This window comes from Rhipicephalus microplus, unplaced genomic scaffold (assembly GCF_043290135.1).
Source record: "Rhipicephalus microplus isolate Deutch F79 unplaced genomic scaffold, USDA_Rmic scaffold_35, whole genome shotgun sequence".
In the NCBI taxonomy this organism is placed as follows: Eukaryota; Metazoa; Arthropoda; class Arachnida; order Ixodida; family Ixodidae; genus Rhipicephalus; species Rhipicephalus microplus.
This window is the reverse complement of record NW_027464608.1, coordinates 3,848,974-3,873,616: the sequence shown is the minus strand read 5'-3', so window position 1 is coordinate 3,873,616 and position 24,643 is coordinate 3,848,974.

The window sequence follows — 24,643 nt, the reverse complement described above, 5'->3', positions numbered from 1 at the left end:
AACTCCACAACTAGGAACTCCTCAACTTGAAACTCCACAAAAGAAACTCCACAACTAGATACTCCACAACTAGAAACTCCACAACTAGAAACTCCACAAATAGAAACTCCGCAACTAGAAACTCCAAAATTAGAAACTACAGAACTTGAAACTCCCTAATTGAAACTCCGCAACTAGAAACTCCACCACTAGAAACTCAACAACTAGTGATTCCACAACTAGAAAGTCCACAACTAGAAACTCCACAACCAGGAACTCCACAACTAGAAATTCCACAAATAGAAACGCCACAACTAGAAACTCCACAACTGGTAACTCCACAACCAGAGACTCTGCAACTAGAAAGTTTGACACTAGAAACTCCTCAACTAGAGACTCCACAACTAAAGGCTCCACAACTAGAGACTCAACAACTAGAAATTTAACAACTAGAAATTTCTCAACATGAAACTCCGCAACATAAAACTCCACAACTAGAAACTTCACAACTAGAGACTACACAACTAGAAACTCCACAACTAGAAAGTCCACAACTAGAACTCCAACACTAGAGATTACACAACTAGAAACTCGACAACTAGAAACTCCGCGACTAGAAACTCCGACACTAGAAACTCTACAACTAAAAACTCCACAACTAGAAATTCCACAAATCTAATCTCCACAAATAGATACTCCACAACTAGAAACTCCGCAATTGAAACTCCGCAATTGAAACTCCGCAACTAGAAACTCTACAACTAGAAACTCAACAACTAGAAACTCAACAACTAGAAACTCCACAACTAGAGTCTCCAGAACTAGAAACTCCTCAACTAGAAACTCTAAAACTAGAAACTCTGCAACTAGAAACTCCACATCTAGGAACTCCACAACTTGAAACTCCACAAATAGAAACTCCACAACTTGAAACTCTGCAAGTATAAACTCCACAACTAGACACACCGAAACTAGAAACTCCACAGCTAGAAACTCCGACTACCAACTCCACAACTAGAGACTCCATTACTATACCCTCCACAACTAGAGACTCCACAACAAGAAACTCCGTGACTAGAAACTCCACAACTAGAAACTCCACAGCCAGAAACTCCACAACTAGAGACTCCACAATTAGAAAATCCACAACTGAATCTCCACAACTAGAGACTCCACGACTAGAAACTCCACAAATAGAGACTCTGCAACTAGAAACTCCGCAACCAGAAACTCCGCAACCAGAAACTCCACATCTAGAAACTCCACAACTAGAAACTCCGACTACAAACTCCACAACTAGAGACTTCACAACTGGAGACTCCACAACTAGAAACTCCACAACTAGAAACTCCACAACTAAAAAATTCACAACTAGAAACTCCACAGTTAGAAACTCCACAACTAGAAACTCCACAACTAGGCACTCCAAAACTAGAAACTCCAACACTAAAAACTGCACAACTAGAAACTCCACAACTGAAAACTCCACAACCAGAGACTCTGCAACTAGAACCTAGAACACTACAAACTCCTTAACTAGAGACTCCACAACTAGAGACTCCACCACTAGGCACTCCACAACTAGAGACTCCACAACTTAAAATATCACAACTAGAAACTCCACAAATTGAAACTCCACATCCAGAAACTCCACAACTAGAGACTCCACAACTAGAAACTCCACAACTAGAAACTCCACACCCAGAACCTCTGCACTTAGAAACTCCACAACCAGGAACTCCACAACTAGAAATTCCACAAATAGAAATCCACAACTAGAAACTCCACAACTGGTAACTCCACAACTAGAGACTCTGCAACTAGAAACTTTGACACTAAAACTCCACAACATGAAACTTCACAACCAAAAACTTCACAACTAGAGACTACACAACTAGAAACTCCAACACTAGAGATTCCACAACTAGAAACTCCACAACTAGAAATTCCGCAACTAGAAACTCCGCCACTAGAAACACCACAAATAGAAACTCCACAACTAGAAATTCCAGAAATTTAATCTCCACAACTTGATACTCCACAACTAGAAACTCCGCAATGAAAACTCCGCAACTAGAAACTCCACAACTAGGCACTCCACAACTATAAACTCAACAACTAGAAACTCCACAACTAGAGACTCCAGAACTAAAAATTCCTCAACTAGAAACTCCAAACTAGAAACTCTGCAACAAGAAACTCCACAACTAGGAACTCCACAACTTGAAAGTCCACAAAAGAAACTCCACAACTAGAAACTCCACAACTTGAAACTCCACAACTAGAAACTCCACAACTAGAAACTCCACAAATAGAAACTCCACAACTAGAAACTCCACAATTAGAAACTCCACAACTTGAGACTCCCTAATTGAAACTCCGCAACTAGAAACTCCACCACTAGAAACTCAACAACTAGTGATTCCACAACTAGAAAGTCCACAACTAGAAACTCTACAGCTAGAAACTCCACAACTAGAAACTCCACAACTAGAAATTCTACAACTGGAAACTCCACAACTAGATACCCTGCAAGTAGAAACTCGAACACTAAAAATTCCTCAACTAGAGACTCCACAACTAGAGACTCTACAACTAGAAACTCCACAAATATAAACTCCACAAATAGAAACTCCACAACTAGAAACTCCACAACTTGAAACTCCCTAATTGAAACTCCGCAACTAGAAACTCCACCACTAGAAACTCAACAACTAGTGATTCCACAACTAGAGACTCCACAACTAGAAACTCCGCAACTAGAAACTCCACAACTAAAAACTCTGCAACTACGAACTCCGCAACAAGAAAATTCACAACTAGAAAGTCCACAACTAGAAACTCCACAGCTAGAAACTCCACAACTAGAAACTCTGCAACTAGAAACTCCACAATTAGAAACTCTACAACTGGAAACTCCACAACTAGATACCCTGCAACTAGAAACTCGAACACTAGAAATTCCTCATTTAGAGACTCCACAACTAGAGACTCTACAACTAGGCACTCCAAAACTACGGACTCCACCACTAGAAATTTCACTACTAGAAACTCCACAAATTGAACCTCCACAACCAGAAACTCCACAACTAGAGGCTCCACAACTAGAAACTCCACAACGAGAGACTCCACAACTAAAAAATCACAACTGAACCTCCACAACTAGAGACTCCACATCTAGAAACTCCCCAACTAGAGACTCTGCAACTAGAAACTTCCAACTAGAAACTCCGCAATTGAAACTCTGTCACTAGAAATTCCACATCTAGAATCTCAACAACTAGAAACTCAACAACTAGAACCTCTGCAACTAGAAACTCCACAACCAGGATCTCTACAACTAGAAATTCCACAATTAGAAGCTCCACAACTAGAAACTCCACAGCCAGAAACTCCACAACTAGAGACTCCACAACTAGAAAACCCAACACTGAACCTCCACAACTAGAAACTCCACGACTAGAAACTCCACAAATAGAGACTCTGCAACTAGAAACTCCGCAACCAGAAACTCCACATCTAGAAACTCCACATCTAGAAACTCCACAACTAGACACTCCGACTACAAACTCCACAACTAGAGACTCCCCAACTGCAGACTCCGCCACTAGAAACTCCGCAACTAGAAACTCCACAACTTGAAGCTCCGCTACTAGAGACTCCGCAACTGGAAGCTCCGCAACTAGAAACTCCACAACTACAAACTCCACAACTAGAAACTCCACAACTAGAAACTCCACAGCTTGAAACTCCCCAGCTAGAAACTCCACAACTAGAAACTCCAAAACTAGAAACTCCGCAACTAAACACTGCACAACTAGAAACTCCACAACTAGGAACTCCGCAACCAGAAACTCCACATCTAGAAACTCCACATCTACAAACTCCACAACTAGAAACTCCGACTACAAACTCCACAACTAGAGACTCCACAACTGCAGACTCCGCAACTGGAAACTCCACAACTAGAAACTCCACAACTAGAAATTCCCCAAATCTAATCTCCACAACTTGATACTCCACAACTAGAAACTCCGCAATTGAAACTCCGCAACTAGAAACTCCAAAACTAGGCACTCCACAACTAGAAACTCAACAACTAGAAACTCCACAACTAGAGACTCCCGAACTAGAAATTCCACAACTAGAAACTCCAAAGCTAGAAACTCTGCAACTAGAAACTCCACAACACGACACTCCGCAACTAGAAACTCCACAACTAGAAACTCCGACTACAAACTCCACAACTAGAGACTCCATTACTAGAGACTCCACAACTAGAGACTCCACGACTATAAACTCCACAAGTAGAGACTGCAACTAGAAACTCCGCAACTAGAAACTCCACATCTAGTAACTTCACATCCAGAAACTCCACAACCAGAAACTCCGACTACAAACTCCACAACTAGAGACTCCACAACTAGAGACTCCACAACTAGAAACTCCGCAACTGAAAACTCTGCAACTAGAAACTCCACAACTACAAACTCCACTACTAGAAACTCCACAACTAAAAAACTCCCCAACTAGAGCCTCTGCAACTACAAACTCCGCAACAAGAAAATTCACAACTAGAATGTCCACAACTAGAAACTCCGCAGCTAGAAACTCCACAACTAGAAACTGCGCAAATAGAAACTCCACAACTAAAAATTCCAAAACTAGAAACTCCACAACTAGAACCTCTGCAACTAGAATCTCCACAACCAGGAACTCTACAACTAGAAATTCCACAATTAGAAACTCCACAACTAGAAACTCAACAACTGGTAACTCCTCAACTAGAGACTCTGCAACTAGAAACTTTGACACTAGAAACTCCTCAACTAGAGACTCCACAACTAAACACTCCACAACTAGAGACTCCACAACTAGAGACTCAACAACTAGAAATTTCACTACTAGAAACTTTACAACAAGAGATTACACAGCGAAAAACTCCGCAACTAGAAACTCCGCAACTAGAAGCTCCACAGCCAGAAACTCAACAACTAGAGACTCCACAACTAGAAAATCCACAACTGAACCTCCTCAACTAGAGACTCCAAAACTAGAAACCCCACAACTAGATTCTCTGCAACTAGAAACTTCCAACTAGAAACTCCGCAATTGAAACTCTGCCACTAGAAATTTCACATCTAGAAACTCAACAACTAGAAACTCCACAACTAGAACCTCTGCAACTAGAAACTCCACAACCAGGAACTCCACAACTAGAAATTCCACAAATAGAAACTCCACAACTAGAAACTCCACAACTGGTAACTCCACAACTAAAGGCTCCACAACTAGAGACTCAACAACTAGAAATTTCACAACTAGAAATTTCCCAACATGAAACTCCACAACATGAAACTCCACAACTAGAAACTTCACAACTAGAGACTACACAACTAGAAACTCCACAACTAGAAAGTCCACAACTAGAACTCCAACACTAGAGATTACACAACTAGAAACTCCACAACTAGAAACTCCGCAACTAGAAACTCCACAACTAGAAACTCCACAACTAGAAATTCCACAAATCTAATCTCCACAAATAGATACTCCACAACTAGAAACTCCGCAATTGAAACTCTGCAATTGAAACTCCGCAACTAGAAACTCTACAACTAGAAACTCAACAACTAGAAACTCAACAACTAGAAACTCCACAACTAGAGTCTCCAGAACTAGAAACTCCGCAACTAGAAACTCCAAAACTAGAAACTCTGCAACTAGAAACTCCACATCTAGGAATCCCACAACTTGAAACTCCACAAATAGAAACTCCACAACTTGAAACTCTGCAACTATAAACTCCAAAACTAGACACACCGAAACTAGAAACTCCACAACTAGAAACTCCGACTACCAACTCCACAACTAGAGACTCCATTACTATACTCTCCACAAATAGAGACTCTGCAACTAGAAACTCCGCCACCAGAAACTCCACATCTAGAAACTCCACATCTAGAAACTCCACAACTAGAAACTCCGACTACAAGCTCCACAACTAGAGACTCCACAACTGGAGACTCCACAACTAGAAACTCCACAACTAGAAACTCCACAACTAGAAACTCTACAACTTGAAACTCCAGAACTAGATACCCTGAAATAGAAACTCGAACACTAAAAATTCCTCAACTAGAGACTCCACAACTAGAGACTCTACAACTAGGCACTCCAAAACTACGGACTCCACAACTAGAAATTTCACAACTACGAACTCCACAAATTGAACCTCCACAATCAGAAACTCCACAACTACAGGCTCCACAACTAGAAACTCCACAACTAGAAACTCCACAACAAGAGGTTCCACAGCAAGAAACTCCGCAACTAGAAACTGCGCAACTAGAAACTCCACAGCCAGAAACTCCACAACGAGAGACTCCACAACTAAAAATTCACAACTGAACCTCCACAACTAGAGACTCCACATCTAGAAACTCCCCAACTAGAGACTCTGCAAATAGAAACTTCCAACTACAAACTCCGCAATTGAAACTCTGCCACTAGAAATTCCCCATATAGTAACTCAACAACTAGAAACTCCACAACTAGAACCCCTGCAACTAGAATCTCTACAACCAGAAACTCTACAACTAGAAATTCCACAATTAGAAACTCCACATCTAGAAACTCCACAACTGGTAACTCCTCAACTAGAGACTCTGCAACTAGAAAGTTTGACACTAGAAACTCCTCAACTAGAGACTCCACAACTAAAGGCTCCACAACTAGAGGCTCAACAACTAGAAATTTCACAACTAGAAATTTCCAAACATAAAACTCCACAACATGAAACTCCACAACTAGAAACTTAACAACTAGAGACTACACAACTAGATAGAAACTCCACAACTAGAAAGTCCACAACTAGAACTCCAACACTAGAGATTACACAACTAGAAACTCCACAACTAGAAACTCGGCAACTAGAAACTCTGACTAGAAACTCCACAACTAGAAACTCCACAACTAGAAATTCCACAAATCTAATCTCCACAAAAAGATACTCCACCACTAGAAACTCCGCAATTGAAACTCCGCAATTGAAACTCCGCAACTAGAAACTCAACAACTAGAAACTCAACAACTAGAAACTCCACAACTAAAGTCTCCAGAACTAGAAACTCAACTAGAAACTCCAAAACTAGAAACTCCAAAACTAGAAACTCCACATCTAGGAACTCCTGAACTTGAAACTCCACAAATAGAAACTCTACGACTAGAATCTACACAACTATAAACTCCCCAACTAGAAACTCCACAACTAGAAACTCCACAACTAGAAACTGCACAAATAGAAACTCCACTACTAGAAACTCCACAACTAGAAACTCCCCAATTGAAACTCCCGCAACTAGAAACTCCACAACTAGAAACTCCAGAACTAGAAACTCCTCAACTAGAAACTCCAAAACTAGAAACTCTGCAACTAGAAACTCCACAACTAGGAACCCCACAACTTGAAACTCCACAAATAGAAACTCCACAACTTGAAACTCCGACTACCAACTCCACAACTAGAGACTCCATTACTATACTCTCCACCACTAGAGATTCCACAACTAGAAACTCCACAACTAGAAATTCCGCAACAAGAAACTCCGCCACTAGAAACACCACAAATAGAAACTCCACAACTAGAAATTCCAGAAATTTAATCTCCACAACTTGATACTCCACAACTAGAAACTCCGCAATGAAAACTCCGCAACTAGAAACTCCACAACTAGGCACTCCACAACTATAAACTCAACAACTAGAAACTCCACAACTAGAGACTCCAGAACTAAAAATTCCTTAACTAGAAACTCCAAACTAGAAACTCTGCAACAAGAAACTCCACAACTAGGAACTCCTCAACTTGAAACTCCACAAAAGAAACTCCACAACTAGATACTCCACAACTAGAAACTCCACAACTAGAAACTCCACAAATAGAAACTCCGCAACTAGAAACTCCACAATTAGAAACTCCAGAACTTGAAACTCCCTAATTGAAACTCCGCAACTAGAAACTCCACCACTAGAAACTCAACAACTAGTGATTCCACAACTAGAAAGTCCACAACTAGAAACTCCACAACCAGGAACTCCACAACTAGAAATTCCACAAATAGAAACGCCACAACTAGAAACTCCACAACTGGTAACTCCACAACCAGAGACTCTGCAACTAGAAAGTTTGACACTAGAAACTCCTCAACTAGAGACTCCACAACTAAAGGCTCCACAACTAGAGACTCAACAACTAGAAATTTAACAACTAGAAATTTCCCAACATGAAACTCCGCAACATAAAACTCCACAACTAGAAACTTCACAACTAGAGACTACACAACTAGAAACTCCACAACTAGAAAGTCCACAACTAGAACTCCAACACTAGAGATTACACAACTAGAAACTCGACAACTAGAAACTCCGCGACTAGAAACTCCGACACTAGAAACTCCACAACTAAAAACTCCACAACTAGAAATTCCACAAATCTAATCTCCACAAATAGATACTCCACAACTAGAAACTCCGCAATTGAAACTCCGCAATTGAAACTCCGCAACTAGAAACTCTACAACTAGAAACTCAACAACTAGAAACTCAACAACTAGAAACTCCACAACTAGAGTCTCCAGAACTAGAAACTCCTCAACTAGAAACTCCAAAACTAGAAACTCTGCAACTAGAAACTCCACATCTAGGAACTCCACAACTTGAAACTCCACAAATAGAAACTCCACAACTTGAAACTCTGCAAGTATAAACTCCACAACTAGACACACCGAAACTAGAAACTCCACAGCTAGAAACTCCGACTACCAACTCCACAACTAGAGACTCCATTACTATACCCTCCACAACTAGAGACTCCACAACAAGAAACTCCGTGACTAGAAACTCCACAACTAGAAACTCCACAGCCAGAAACTCCACAACTAGAGACTCCACAATTAGAAAATCCACAACTGAATCTCCACAACTAGAGACTCCACGACTAGAAACTCCACAAATAGAGACTCTGCAACTAGAAACTCCGCAACCAGAAACTCCGCAACCAGAAACTCCACATCTAGAAACTCCACAACTAGAAACTCCGACTACAAACTCCACAACTAGAGACTTCACAACTGGAGACTCCACAACTAGAAACTCCACAACTAGAAACTCCGCAACTAAAAAATTCACAACTAGAAACTCCACAGTTAGAAACTCCACAACTAGAAACTCCACAACTAGGCACTCCAAAACTAGAAACTCCAACACTAAAAACTGCACAACTAGAAACTCCACAACTGAAAACTCCACAACCAGAGACTCTGCAACTAGAACCTAGAACACTACAAACTCCTTAACTAGAGACTCCACAACTAGAGACTCCACCACTAGGCACTCCACAACTAGAGACTCCACAACTTAAAATATCACAACTAGAAACTCCACAAATTGAAACTCCACATCCAGAAACTCCACAACTAGAGACTCCACAACTAGAAACTCCACAACTAGAAACTCCACACCCAGAACCTCTGCACTTAGAAACTCCACAACCAGGAACTCCACAACTAGAAATTCCACAAATAGAAATCCACAACTAGAAACTCCACAACTGGTAACTCCACAACTAGAGACTCTGCAACTAGAAACTTTGACACTAAAACTCCACAACATGAAACTTCACAACCAAAAACTTCACAACTAGAGACTACACAACTAGAAACTCCAACACTAGAGATTCCACAACTAGAAACTCCACAACTAGAAATTCCGCAACTAGAAACTCCGCCACTAGAAACACCACAAATAGAAACTCCACAACTAGAAATTCCAGAAATTTAATCTCCACAACTTGATACTCCACAACTAGAAACTCCGCAATGAAAACTCCGCAACTAGAAACTCCACAACTAGGCACTCCACAACTATAAACTCAACAACTAGAAACTCCACAACTAGAGACTCCAGAACTAAAAATTCCTCAACTAGAAACTCCAAACTAGAAACTCTGCAACAAGAAACTCCACAACTAGGAACTCCACAACTTGAAAGTCCACAAAAGAAACTCCAAGACTAGAAACTCCACAACTTGAAACTCCACAACTAGAAACTCCACAACTAGAAACTCCACAAATAGAAACTCCACAACTAGAAACTCCACAATTAGAAACTCCACAACTTGAGACTCCCTAATTGAAACTCCGCAACTAGAAACTCCACCACTAGAAACTCAACAACTAGTGATTCCACAACTAGAAAGTCCACAACTAGAAACTCTACAGCTAGAAACTCCACAACTAGAAACTCCACAACTAGAAATTCTACAACTGGAAACTCCACAACTAGATACCCTGCAAGTAGAAACTCGAACACTAAAAATTCCTCAACTAGAGACTCCACAACTAGAGACTCTACAACTAGAAACTCCACAAATATAAACTCCACAAATAGAAACTCCACAACTAGAAACTCCACAACTTGAAACTCCCTAATTGAAACTCCGCAACTAGAAACTCCACCACTAGAAACTCAACAACTAGTGATTCCACAACTAGAGACTCCACAACTAGAAACTCCGCAACTAGAAACTCCACAACTAAAAACTCTGCAACTACGAACTCCGCAACAAGAAAATTCACAACTAGAAAGTCCACAACTAGAAACTCCACAGCTAGAAACTCCACAACTAGAAACTCTGCAACTAGAAACTCCACAATTAGAAACTCTACAACTGGAAACTCCACAACTAGATACCCTGCAACTAGAAACTCGAACACTAGAAATTCCTCATTTAGAGACTCCACAACTAGAGACTCTACAACTAGGCACTCCAAAACTACGGACTCCACCACTAGAAATTTCACTACTAGAAACTCCACAAATTGAACCTCCACAACCAGAAACTCCACAACTAGAGGCTCCACAACTAGAAACTCCACAACGAGAGACTCCACAACTAAAAAATCACAACTGAACCTCCACAACTAGAGACTCCACATCTAGAAACTCCCCAACTAGAGACTCTGCAACTAGAAACTTCCAACTAGAAACTCCGCAATTGAAACTCTGTCACTAGAAATTCCACATCTAGAATCTCAACAACTAGAAACTCAACAACTAGAACCTCTGCAACTAGAAACTCCACAACCAGGATCTCTACAACTAGAAATTCCACAATTAGAAGCTCCACAACTAGAAACTCCACAGCCAGAAACTCCACAACTAGAGACTCCACAACTAGAAAACCCAACACTGAACCTCCACAACTAGAAACTCCACGACTAGAAACTCCACAAATAGAGACTCTGCAACTAGAAACTCCGCAACCAGAAACTCCACATCTAGAAACTCCACATCTAGAAACTCCACAACTAGACACTCCGACTACAAACTCCACAACTAGAGACTCCCCAACTGCAGACTCCGCCACTAGAAACTCCGCAACTAGAAACTCCACAACTTGAAGCTCCGCTACTAGAGACTCCGCAACTGGAAGCTCCGCAACTAGAAACTCCACAACTACAAACTCCACAACTAGAAACTCCACAACTAGAAACTCCACAGCTTGAAACTCCCCAGCTAGAAACTCCACAACTAGAAACTCCAAAACTAGAAACTCCGCAACTAAACACTGCACAACTAGAAACTCCACAACTAGGAACTCCGCAACCAGAAACTCCACATCTAGAAACTCCACATCTACAAACTCCACAACTAGAAACTCCGACTACAAACTCCACAACTAGAGACTCCACAACTGCAGACTCCGCAACTGGAAACTCCACAACTAGAAACTCCACAACTAGAAATTCCCCAAATCTAATCTCCACAACTTGATACTCCACAACTAGAAACTCCGCAATTGAAACTCCGCAACTAGAAACTCCAAAACTAGGCACTCCACAACTAGAAACTCAACAACTAGAAACTCCACAACTAGAGACTCCCGAACTAGAAATTCCACAACTAGAAACTCCAAAGCTAGAAACTCTGCAACTAGAAACTCCACAACACGACACTCCGCAACTAGAAACTCCACAACTAGAAACTCCGACTACAAACTCCACAACTAGAGACTCCATTACTAGAGACTCCACAACTAGAGACTCCACGACTATAAACTCCACAAGTAGAGACTGCAACTAGAAACTCCGCAACTAGAAACTCCACATCTAGTAACTTCACATCCAGAAACTCCACAACCAGAAACTCCGACTACAAACTCCACAACTAGAGACTCCACAACTAGAGACTCCACAACTAGAAACTCCGCAACTGAAAACTCTGCAACTAGAAACTCCACAACTACAAACTCCACTACTAGAAACTCCACAACTAAAAAACTCCCCAACTAGAGCCTCTGCAACTACAAACTCCGCAACAAGAAAATTCACAACTAGAATGTCCACAACTAGAAACTCCGCAGCTAGAAACTCCACAACTAGAAACTGCGCAAATAGAAACTCCACAACTAAAAATTCCAAAACTAGAAACTCCACAACTAGAACCTCTGCAACTAGAATCTCCACAACCAGGAACTCTACAACTAGAAATTCCACAATTAGAAACTCCACAACTAGAAACTCAACAACTGGTAACTCCTCAACTAGAGACTCTGCAACTAGAAACTTTGACACTAGAAACTCCTCAACTAGAGACTCCACAACTAAACACTCCACAACTAGAGACTCCACAACTAGAGACTCAACAACTAGAAATTTCACTACTAGAAACTTTACAACAAGAGATTACACAGCGAAAAACTCCGCAACTAGAAACTCCGCAACTAGAAGCTCCACAGCCAGAAACTCAACAACTAGAGACTCCACAACTAGAAAATCCACAACTGAACCTCCTCAACTAGAGACTCCAAAACTAGAAACCCCACAACTAGATTCTCTGCAACTAGAAACTTCCAACTAGAAACTCCGCAATTGAAACTCTGCCACTAGAAATTTCACATCTAGAAACTCAACAACTAGAAACTCCACAACTAGAACCTCTGCAACTAGAAACTCCACAACCAGGAACTCCACAACTAGAAATTCCACAAATAGAAACTCCACAACTAGAAACTCCACAACTGGTAACTCCACAACTAAAGGCTCCACAACTAGAGACTCAACAACTAGAAATTTCACAACTAGAAATTTCCCAACATGAAACTCCACAACATGAAACTCCACAACTAGAAACTTCACAACTAGAGACTACACAACTAGAAACTCCACAACTAGAAAGTCCACAACTAGAACTCCAACACTAGAGATTACACAACTAGAAACTCCACAACTAGAAACTCCGCAACTAGAAACTCCACAACTAGAAACTCCACAACTAGAAATTCCACAAATCTAATCTCCACAAATAGATACTCCACAACTAGAAACTCCGCAATTGAAACTCTGCAATTGAAACTCCGCAACTAGAAACTCTACAACTAGAAACTCAACAACTAGAAACTCAACAACTAGAAACTCCACAACTAGAGTCTCCAGAACTAGAAACTCCGCAACTAGAAACTCCAAAACTAGAAACTCTGCAACTAGAAACTCCACATCTAGGAATCCCACAACTTGAAACTCCACAAATAGAAACTCCACAACTTGAAACTCTGCAACTATAAACTCCAAAACTAGACACACCGAAACTAGAAACTCCACAACTAGAAACTCCGACTACCAACTCCACAACTAGAGACTCCATTACTATACTCTCCACAAATAGAGACTCTGCAACTAGAAACTCCGCCACCAGAAACTCCACATCTAGAAACTCCACATCTAGAAACTCCACAACTAGAAACTCCGACTACAAGCTCCACAACTAGAGACTCCACAACTGGAGACTCCACAACTAGAAACTCCACAACTAGAAACTCCACAACTAGAAACTCTACAACTTGAAACTCCAGAACTAGATACCCTGAAATAGAAACTCGAACACTAAAAATTCCTCAACTAGAGACTCCACAACTAGAGACTCTACAACTAGGCACTCCAAAACTACGGACTCCACAACTAGAAATTTCACAACTACGAACTCCACAAATTGAACCTCCACAACCAGAAACTCCACAACTACAGGCTCCACAACTAGAAACTCCACAACTAGAAACTCCACAACAAGAGGTTCCACAGCAAGAAACTCCGCAACTAGAAACTGCGCAACTAGAAACTCCACAGCCAGAAACTCCACAACGAGAGACTCCACAACTAAAAATTCACAACTGAACCTCCACAACTAGAGACTCCACATCTAGAAACTCCCCAACTAGAGACTCTGCAAATAGAAACTTCCAACTACAAACTCCGCAATTGAAACTCTGCCACTAGAAATTCCCCATATAGTAACTCAACAACTAGAAACTCCACAACTAGAACCCCTGCAACTAGAATCTCTACAACCAGAAACTCTACAACTAGAAATTCCACAATTAGAAACTCCACATCTAGAAACTCCACAACTGGTAACTCCTCAACTAGAGACTCTGCAACTAGAAAGTTTGACACTAGAAACTCCTCAACTAGAGACTCCACAACTAAAGGCTCCACAACTAGAGGCTCAACAACTAGAAATTTCACAACTAGAAATTTCCAAACATAAAACTCCACAACATGAAACTCCACAACTAGAAACTTAACAACTAGAGACTACACAACTAGATAGAAACTCCACAACTAGAAAGTCCACAACTAGAACTCCAACACTAGAGATTACACAACTAGAAACTCCACAACTAGAAACTCCGCAACTAGAAACTCTGACTAGAAACTCCACAACTAGAAACTCCACAACTAGAAATTCCACAAATCTAATCTCCACAAAAAGATACTCCACCACTAGAAACTCCGCAATTGAAACTCCGCAATTGAAACTCCGCAATTGAAACTCCGCAACTAGAAACTCAACAACTAGAAACTCAACAACTAGAAACTCCACAACTAAAGTCTCCAGAACTAGAAACTCAACTAGAAACTCCAAAACTAGAAACTCCAAAACTAGAAACTCCACATCTAGGAACTCCTGAACTTGAAACTCCACAAATAGAAACTCTACGACTAGAATCTACACAACTATAAACTCCCCAACTAGAAACTCCACAACTAGAAACTCCACAACTAGAAACTGCACAAATAGAAACTCCACTACTAGAAACTCCACAACTAGAAACTCCCCAATTGAAACTCCCGCATTTAGAAACTCCACAACTAGAAACTCCAGAACTAGAAACTCCTCAACTAGAAACTCCAAAACTAGAAACTCTGCAACTAGAAACTCCACAACTAGGAACCCCACAACTTGAAACTCCACAAATAGAAACTCCACAACTTGAAACTCCGACTACCAACTCCACAACTAGAGACTCCATTACTATACTCTCCACCACTAGAGATTCCACAACTAGAAACTCCACAACTAGAAATTCCGCAACAAGAAACTCCGCCACTAGAAACACCACAAATAGAAACTCCACAACTAGAAATTCCAGAAATTTAATCTCCACAACTTGATACTCCACAACTAGAAACTCCGCAATGAAAACTCCGCAACTAGAAACTCCACAACTAGGCACTCCACAACTATAAACTCAACAACTAGAAACTCCACAACTAGAGACTCCAGAACTAAAAATTCCTTAACTAGAAACTCCAAACTAGAAACTCTGCAACAAGAAACTCCACAACTAGGAACTCCTCAACTTGAAACTCCACAAAAGAAACTCCACAACTAGATACTCCACAACTAGAAACTCCACAACTAGAAACTCCACAAATAGAAACTCCGCAACTAGAAACTCCACAATTAGAAACTCCAGAACTTGAAACTCCCTAATTGAAACTCCGCAACTAGAAACTCCACCACTAGAAACTCAACAACTAGTGATTCCACAACTAGAAAGTCCACAACTAGAAACTCCACAACCAGGAACTCCACAACTAGAAATTCCACAAATAGAAACGCCACAACTAGAAACTCCACAACTGGTAACTCCACAACCAGAGACTCTGCAACTAGAAAGTTTGACACTAGAAACTCCTCAACTAGAGACTCCACAACTAAAGGCTCCACAACTAGAGACTCAACAACTAGAAATTTAACAACTAGAAATTTCCCAACATGAAACTCCGCAACATAAAACTCCACAACTAGAAACTTCACAACTAGAGACTACACAACTAGAAACTCCACAACTAGAAAGTCCACAACTAGAACTCCAACACTAGAGATTACACAACTAGAAACTCGACAACTAGAAACTCCGCGACTAGAAACTCCGACACTAGAAACTCCACAACTAAAAACTCCACAACTAGAAATTCCACAAATCTAATCTCCACAAATAGATACTCCACAACTAGAAACTCCGCAATTGAAACTCCGCAATTGAAACTCCGCAACTAGAAACTCTACAACTAGAAACTCAACAACTAGAAACTCAACAACTAGAAACTCCACAACTAGAGTCTCCAGAACTAGAAACTCCTCAACTAGAAACTCCAAAACTAGAAACTCTGCAACTAGAAACTCCACATCTAGGAACTCCACAACTTGAAACTCCACAAATAGAAACTCCACAACTTGAAACTCTGCAAGTATAAACTCCACAACTAGACACACCGAAACTAGAAACTCCACAGCTAGAAACTCCGACTACCAACTCCACAACTAGAGACTCCATTACTATACCCTCCACAACTAGAGACTCCACAACAAGAAACTCCGTGACTAGAAACTCCACAACTAGAAACTCCACAGCCAGAAACTCCACAACTAGAGACTCCACAATTAGAAAATCCACAACTGAATCTCCACAACTAGAGACTCCACGACTAGAAACTCCACAAATAGAGACTCTGCAACTAGAAACTCCGCAACCAGAAACTCCGCAACCAGAAACTCCACATCTAGAAACTCCACAACTAGAAACTCCGACTACAAACTCCACAACTAGAGACTTCACAACTGGAGACTCCACAACTAGAAACTCCACAACTAGAAACTCCGCAACTAAAAAATTCACAACTAGAAACTCCACAGTTAGAAACTCCACAACTAGAAACTCCACAACTAGGCACTCCAAAACTAGAAACTCCAACACTAAAAACTGCACAACTAGAAACTCCACAACTGAAAACTCCACAACCAGAGACTCTGCAACTAGAACCTAGAACACTACAAACTCCTTAACTAGAGACTCCACAACTAGAGACTCCACCACTAGGCACTCCACAACTAGAGACTCCACAACTTAAAATATCACAACTAGAAACTCCACAAATTGAAACTCCACATCCAGAAACTCCACAACTAGAGACTCCACAACTAGAAACTCCACAACTAGAAACTCCACACCCAGAACCTCTGCACTTAGAAACTCCACAACCAGGAACTCCACAACTAGAAATTCCACAAATAGAAATCCACAACTAGAAACTCCACAACTGGTAACTCCACAACTAGAGACTCTGCAACTAGAAACTTTGACACTAAAACTCCACAACATGAAACTTCACAACCAAAAACTTCACAACTAGAGACTACACAACTAGAAACTCCAACACTAGAGATTCCACAACTAGAAACTCCACAACTAGAAATTCCGCAACTAGAAACTCCGCCACTAGAAACACCACAAATAGAAACTCCACAACTAGAAATTCCAGAAATTTAATCTCCACAACTTGATACTCCACAACTAGAAACTCCGCAATGAAAACTCCGCAACTAGAAACTCCACAACTAGGCACTCCACAACTATAAACTCAACAACTAGAAACTCCACAACTAGAGACTCCAGAACTAAAAATTCCTCAACTAGAAACTCCAAACTAGAAACTCTGCAACAAGAAACTCCACAACTAGGAACTCCACAACTTGAAAGTCCACAAAAGAAACTCCACAACTAGAAACTCCACAACTTGAAACTCCACAACTAGAAACTCCACAACTAGAAACTCCACAAATAGAAACTCCACAACTAGAAACTCCACAATTAGAAACTCCACAACTTGAGACTCCCTAATTGAAACTCCGCAACTAGAAACTCCACCACTAGAAACTCAACAACTAGTGATTCCACAACTAGAAAGTCCACAACTAGAAACTCTACAGCTAGAAACTCCACAACTAGAAACTCCACAACTAGAAATTCTACAACTGGAAACTCCACAACTAGATACCCTGCAAGTAGAAACTCGAACACTAAAAATTCCTCAACTAGAGACTCCACAACTAGAGACTCTACAACTAGAAACTCCACAAATATAAACTCCACAAATAGAAACTCCACAACTAGAAACTCCACAACTTGAAACTCCCTAATTGAAACTCCGCAACTAGAAACTCCACCACTAGAAACTCAACAACTAGTGATTCCACAACTAGAGACTCCACAACTAGAAACTCCGCAACTAGAAACTCCACAACTAAAAACTCTGCAACTACGAACTCCGCAACAAGAAAATTCACAACTAGAAAGTCCACAACTAGAAACTCCACAGCTAGAAACTCCACAACTAGAAACTCTGCAACTAGAAACTCCACAATTAGAAACTCTACAACTGGAAACTCCACAACTAGATACCCTGCAACTAGAAACTCGAACACTAGAAATTCCTCATTTAGAGACTCCACAACTAGAGACTCTACAACTAGGCACTCCAAAACTACGGACTCCACCACTAGAAATTTCACTACTAGAAACTCCACAAATTGAACCTCCACAACCAGAAACTCCACAACTAGAGGCTCCACAACTAGAAACTCCACAACGAGAGACTCCACAACTAAAAAATCACAACTGAACCTCCACAACTAGAGACTCCACATCTAGAAACTCCCCAACTAGAGACTCTGCAACTAGAAACTTCCAACTAGAAACTCCGCAATTGAAACTCTGTCACTAGAAATTCCACATCTAGAATCTCAACAACTAGAAACTCAACAACTAGAACCTCTGCAACTAGAAACTCCACAACCAGGATCTCTACAACTAGAAATTCCACAATTAGAAGCTCCACAACTAGAAACTCCACAGCCAGAAACTCCACAACTAGAGACTCCACAACTAGAAAACCCAACACTGAACCTCCACAACTAGAAACTCCACGACTAGAAACTCCACAAATAGAGACTCTGCAACTAGAAACTCCGCAACCAGAAACTCCACATCTAGAAACTCCACATCTAGAAACTCCACAACTAGACACTCCGACTACAAACTCCACAACTAGAGACTCCCCAACTGCAGACTCCGCAACTAGAAACTCCGCAACTAGAAACTCCACAACTTGAAGCTCCGCTACTAGAGACTCCGCAACTGGAAGCTCCGCAACTAGAAACTCCACAACTACAAACTCCACAACTACAAACTCCACAACTAGAAACTCCACAGCTTGAAACTCCCCAGCTAGAAACTTCACAACTAGAAACTCCAAAACTAGAAACTCCGCAACTAAACACTGCACAACTAGAAACTCCACAACTAGGAACTCCGCAACCAGAAACTCCACATCTAGAAACTCCACATCTACAAACTCCACAACTAGAAACTCCGACTACAAACTCCACAACTAGAGACTCCACAACTGCAGACTCCGCAACTGGAAACTCCACAACTAAAAACTCCACAACTAGAAATTCCCCAAATCTAATCTCCACAACTTGATACTCCACAACTAGAAACTCCGCAATTGAAACTCCGCAACTAGAAACTCCAAAACTAGGCACTCCACAACTAGAAACTCAACAACTAGAAACTCCACAACTAGAGACTCCAGAACTAGAAATTCCACAACTAGAAACTCCAAAGCTAGAAACTCTGCAACTAGAAACTCCACAACACGACACTCCGCAACTAGAAACTCCACAACTAGAAACTCCGACTACAAAACTCCACAACTAGAGACTCCATTACTAGAGACTCCACAACTAGAGACTCCACGACTATAAACTCCACAAGTAGAGACTGCAACTAGAAACTCCGCAACTAGAAACTCCACATCTAGTAACTTCACATCCAGAAACTCTACAACCAGAAACTCCGACTACAAACTCCACAACTAGAGACTCCACAACTAGAGACTCCACAACTAGAAACTCCGCAACTGAAAACTCCACAACTAGAAATTTCACAACTAGGAACTCCACAAATTGAACCTCCACAACCAGAAACTCCACAACTACAGGCTCCACAACTAGAAACTCCACAACTAGAAACTCCACAACAAGAGGTTCCACAGCAAGAAACTCCGCAACTAGAAACTGCGCAACTAGAAACTCCACAGCCAGAAACTCCACAACGAGAGACTCCACAACTAAAAATTCACAACTGAACCTCCACAACTAGAGACTCCACATCTAGAAACTCCACAAATAGAGACTCTGCAACTAGAAACTCCGCAACCAGAAACTCCGCAACCAGAAACTCCACATCTAGAAACTCCACAACTAGAAACTCCAACTACAAACTCCACAACTAGAGACTTCACAACTGGAGACTCCGAAACTAGAAACTCCGCAACTAGAAACTCCGCAACTAGAAGCTCCACAACTTGAAGCTCCGCACTTGAGACTCCGCACTTGAGACTCCGCAACTGGAAACTCCACAACTAGAAACTCCACAACTACAAACTCCACAACTAGAAACTCCACAACTAAAAAATTCACAACTAGAAACTCCACAGTTAGAAACTCCACAACCCCGCACTCCAAAACTAGAAACTCCAACACTAAAAACTGCACAACTAGAAACTCCACAACTGAAAACTCCACAACCAGAGACTCTGCAACTAGAAACTAGAACACTACAAACTCCTTAACTAGAGACTCCACAACTAGAGACTCCACCACTAGGCACTCCACAACTAGAGACTCCACAACTAAAAATATCACAACTAGAAACTCCACAAATTGAAACTCCACATCCAGAAACTCCACAACTAGAGACTCCACAACTAGAAACTCCACAACTAGAAACTCCACACCCAGAACCTCTGCACTTAGAAACTCCACAACCAGGAACTCCACAACTAGAAATTCCACAAATAGAAATCCACAACTAGAAACTCCACAACTGGTAACTCCACAACTAGAGACTCTGCAACTAGAAACTTTGACACTAAAACTCCACAACATGAAACTTCGCAACCAAAAACTTCACAACTAGAGACTACACAACTAGAAACTCCAACACTAGAGATTCCACAACTAGAAACTCCACAACTAGAAATTCCGCAACTAGAAACTCCGCCACTAGAAACACCACAAATAGAAACTCCACAACTAGAAATTCCAGAAATTTAATCTCCACAACTTGATACTCCACAACTAGAAACTCCGCAATGAAAACTCCGCAACTAGAAACTCCACAACTAGGCACTCCACAACTATAAACTCAACAACTAGAAACTCCACAACTAGAGACTCCAGAACTAAAAATTCCTCAACTAGAAACTCCAAACTAGAAACTCTGCAACAAGAAACTCCACAACTAGGAACTCCACAACTTGAAACTCCACAAAAGAAACTCCACAACTAGATACTCCACAACTAGAAACTCCACAACTAGAAACTCCACAACTAGAAACTCCACAACTAGAAACTCCACAATTAGAAACTCCACAACTTGAGACTCCCTAATTGAAACTCCGCAACTAGAAACTCCACCACTAGAAACTCAACAACTAGTGATTCCACAACTAGAAAGTCCACAACTAGAAACTCTACAGCTAGAAACTGCACAACTAGAAAATCCACAACTAGAAACTCTACAACTGGAAACTCCACAACTAGATACCCTCCAAGTAGAAACTCGAACACTAAAAATTCCTCAACTAGAGACTCCACAACTAGAGACTCTACAACTAGAAACTCCACAAATATAAACTCCACAAATAGAAACTCCACAACTAGAAACTCCACAACTTGAAACTCCCTAATTGAAACTCCGCAACTAGAAACTCCACCACTAGAAACTTAACAACTAGTGATTCCACAACTAGAGACTCCACAACTAGAAACTTCGCAACTAGAAACTCCACAACTAAAAACTCTGCAACTACAAACTCCGCAACAAGAAAATTCACAACTAGAAAGTCCACAACTAGAAACTCCACAGCTAGAAACTCCACAACTAGAAACTCTGCAACTAGAAACTCCACAACTAGAAACTCTACAACTGGAAACTCCACAACTAGATACCCTGCAACTAGAAACTCGAACACTAGAAATTCCTCATTTAGAGACTCCACAACTAGAGACTCTACAACTAGGCACTCCAAAACTACGGACTCCACCAATAGAAATTTCACTACTAGAAACTCCACAAATTGAACTTCCACAACCAGAAACTCCAAAACTAGAGGCTCCACAACTAGAAACTCCACAACGAGAGACTCCACAACTAAAAAATCACAACTGAACCTCCACAACTAGAGACTCCACATCTAGAAACTCCCCAACTAGAGACTCTGCAACTAGAAACTTCCAACTAGAAACTCCGCAATTGAAACTCTGTCACTAGAAATTCCACATCTAGAATCTCAACAACTAGAAACTCCACAACTAGAACCTCTGCAACTAGAAACTCCACAACCAGGATCTCTACAACTAGAAATTCCACAATTAGAAGCTCCACAACTAGAAACTCCACAGCCAGAAACTCCACAACTAGAGACTCCACAACTAGAAAACCCAACACTGAACCTCCACAACTAGAAACTCCACGACTAGAAACTCCACAAATAGAGACTCTGCAACTAGAAACTCCGCAACCAGAAACTCCACATCTAGAAACTCCACATCTAGAAACTCCACAACTAGACACTCCGACTACAAACTCCACAACTAGAGACTCCCCAACTGCAGACTCAGCAACTAGAAACTCCGCAACTAGAAACTCCACAACTTGAAGCTCCGCTACTAGAGACTCCGCAACTGGAAGCTCCGCAACTAGAAACTCCACAACTACAAACTCCACAACTAGAAACTCCACAACTAGAAACTCCACAGCTTGAAACTCCCCAGCCAGAAACTCCACAACTAGAAACTCCAAAACTAGAAACTCCGCAACTAAACACTGCACAACTAGAAACTCCACAACTAGGAACTCTGCAACCAGAAACTCCACATCTAGAAACTCCACATCTACAAACTCCACAACTAGAAACTCCGACTACAAACTCCACAACTAGAGACTCCACAACTGCAGACTCCGCAACTGGAAACTCCACAACTAGAAACTCCACAACTAGAAACTCCACAACTAGAAATTCCCCAAATCTAATCTCCACAACTTGATACTCCACAACTAGAAACTCCGTAATTGAAACTCCGCAACTAGAAACTCCAAAACTAGGCACTCCACAACTAGAAACTCAACAACTAGAAACTCCACAACTAGAGACTCCCGAACTAGAAATTCCACAACTAGAAACTCCAAAGCTAGAAACTCTGCAACTAGAAACTCCACAACACGACACTCCGCAACTAGAAACTCCACAGCTTGAAACTCCGACTACAAACTCCACAACTAGAGACTCCATTACTAGAGACTCCACAACTAGAGACTCCACGACTATAAACTCCACAAGTAGAGACTGCAACTAGAAACTCCGCAACTAGAAACTCCACATCTAGTAACTTCACATCCAGAAACTCCACAACCAGAAACTCCGACTACAAACTCCACAACTTGAGACTCCACAACTAGAGACTCCACAACTAGAAACTCCGCAACTGAAAACTCTCCAACTAGAAACTCCACAACTACAAATTCCACTACTATAAACTCCACAACTAAAAAACTCCCCAACTAGAGCCTCTGCAACTACAAAAACGCAACAAGAAAATTCACAACTAGAATGTCCACAACTAGAAACTCCGCAGCTAGAAACTCCACAACTAGAAACTGCGCAAATAGAAACTCCACAACTAAAAATTCCACAACTAGAAACTCCACAACTAGAACCTCTGCAACTAGAATCTCCACAACCAGGAACTCTACAACTAGAAATTCCACAATTAGAAACTCCACAACTAGAAACTCAACTACTGGTAACTCCTCAACTAGAGACTCTGCAACTAGAAACTTTGACACTAGAAACTCCTCAACTAGAGACTCCACAACTAAACACTCCACAACTAGAGACTCCACAACTAGAGACTCAACAACTAGAAATTTCACTACTAGAAACTTTACAACAAGAGATTACACAGCGAAAAACTCCGCAACTAGAAACTCCGCAACTAGAAGCTCCACAGCCAGAAACTCAACAACTAGAGACTCCACAACTAGAAAATCCACAACTGAACCTCCTCAACTAGAGACTCCAAAACTAGAAACCCCACAACTAGAGACTCTGCAACTAGAAACTTCCAACTAGAAACTCCGCAATTGAAACTCTGCCACTAGAAATTTCACATCTAGAAACTCAACAACTAGAAACTCCACAACTAGAACCTCTGCAACTAGAAACTCCACAACCAGGAACTCCACAACTAGGAATTCCGCAAATAGAAACTCCACAACTAGAAACTCCACAACTGGTAACTCCACAACTAAAGGCTCCACAACTAGAGACTCAACAACTAGAAATTTCACAACTAGAAATTTCCCAACATGAAACTCCACAACATGAAACTCCACAACTAGAAACTTCAC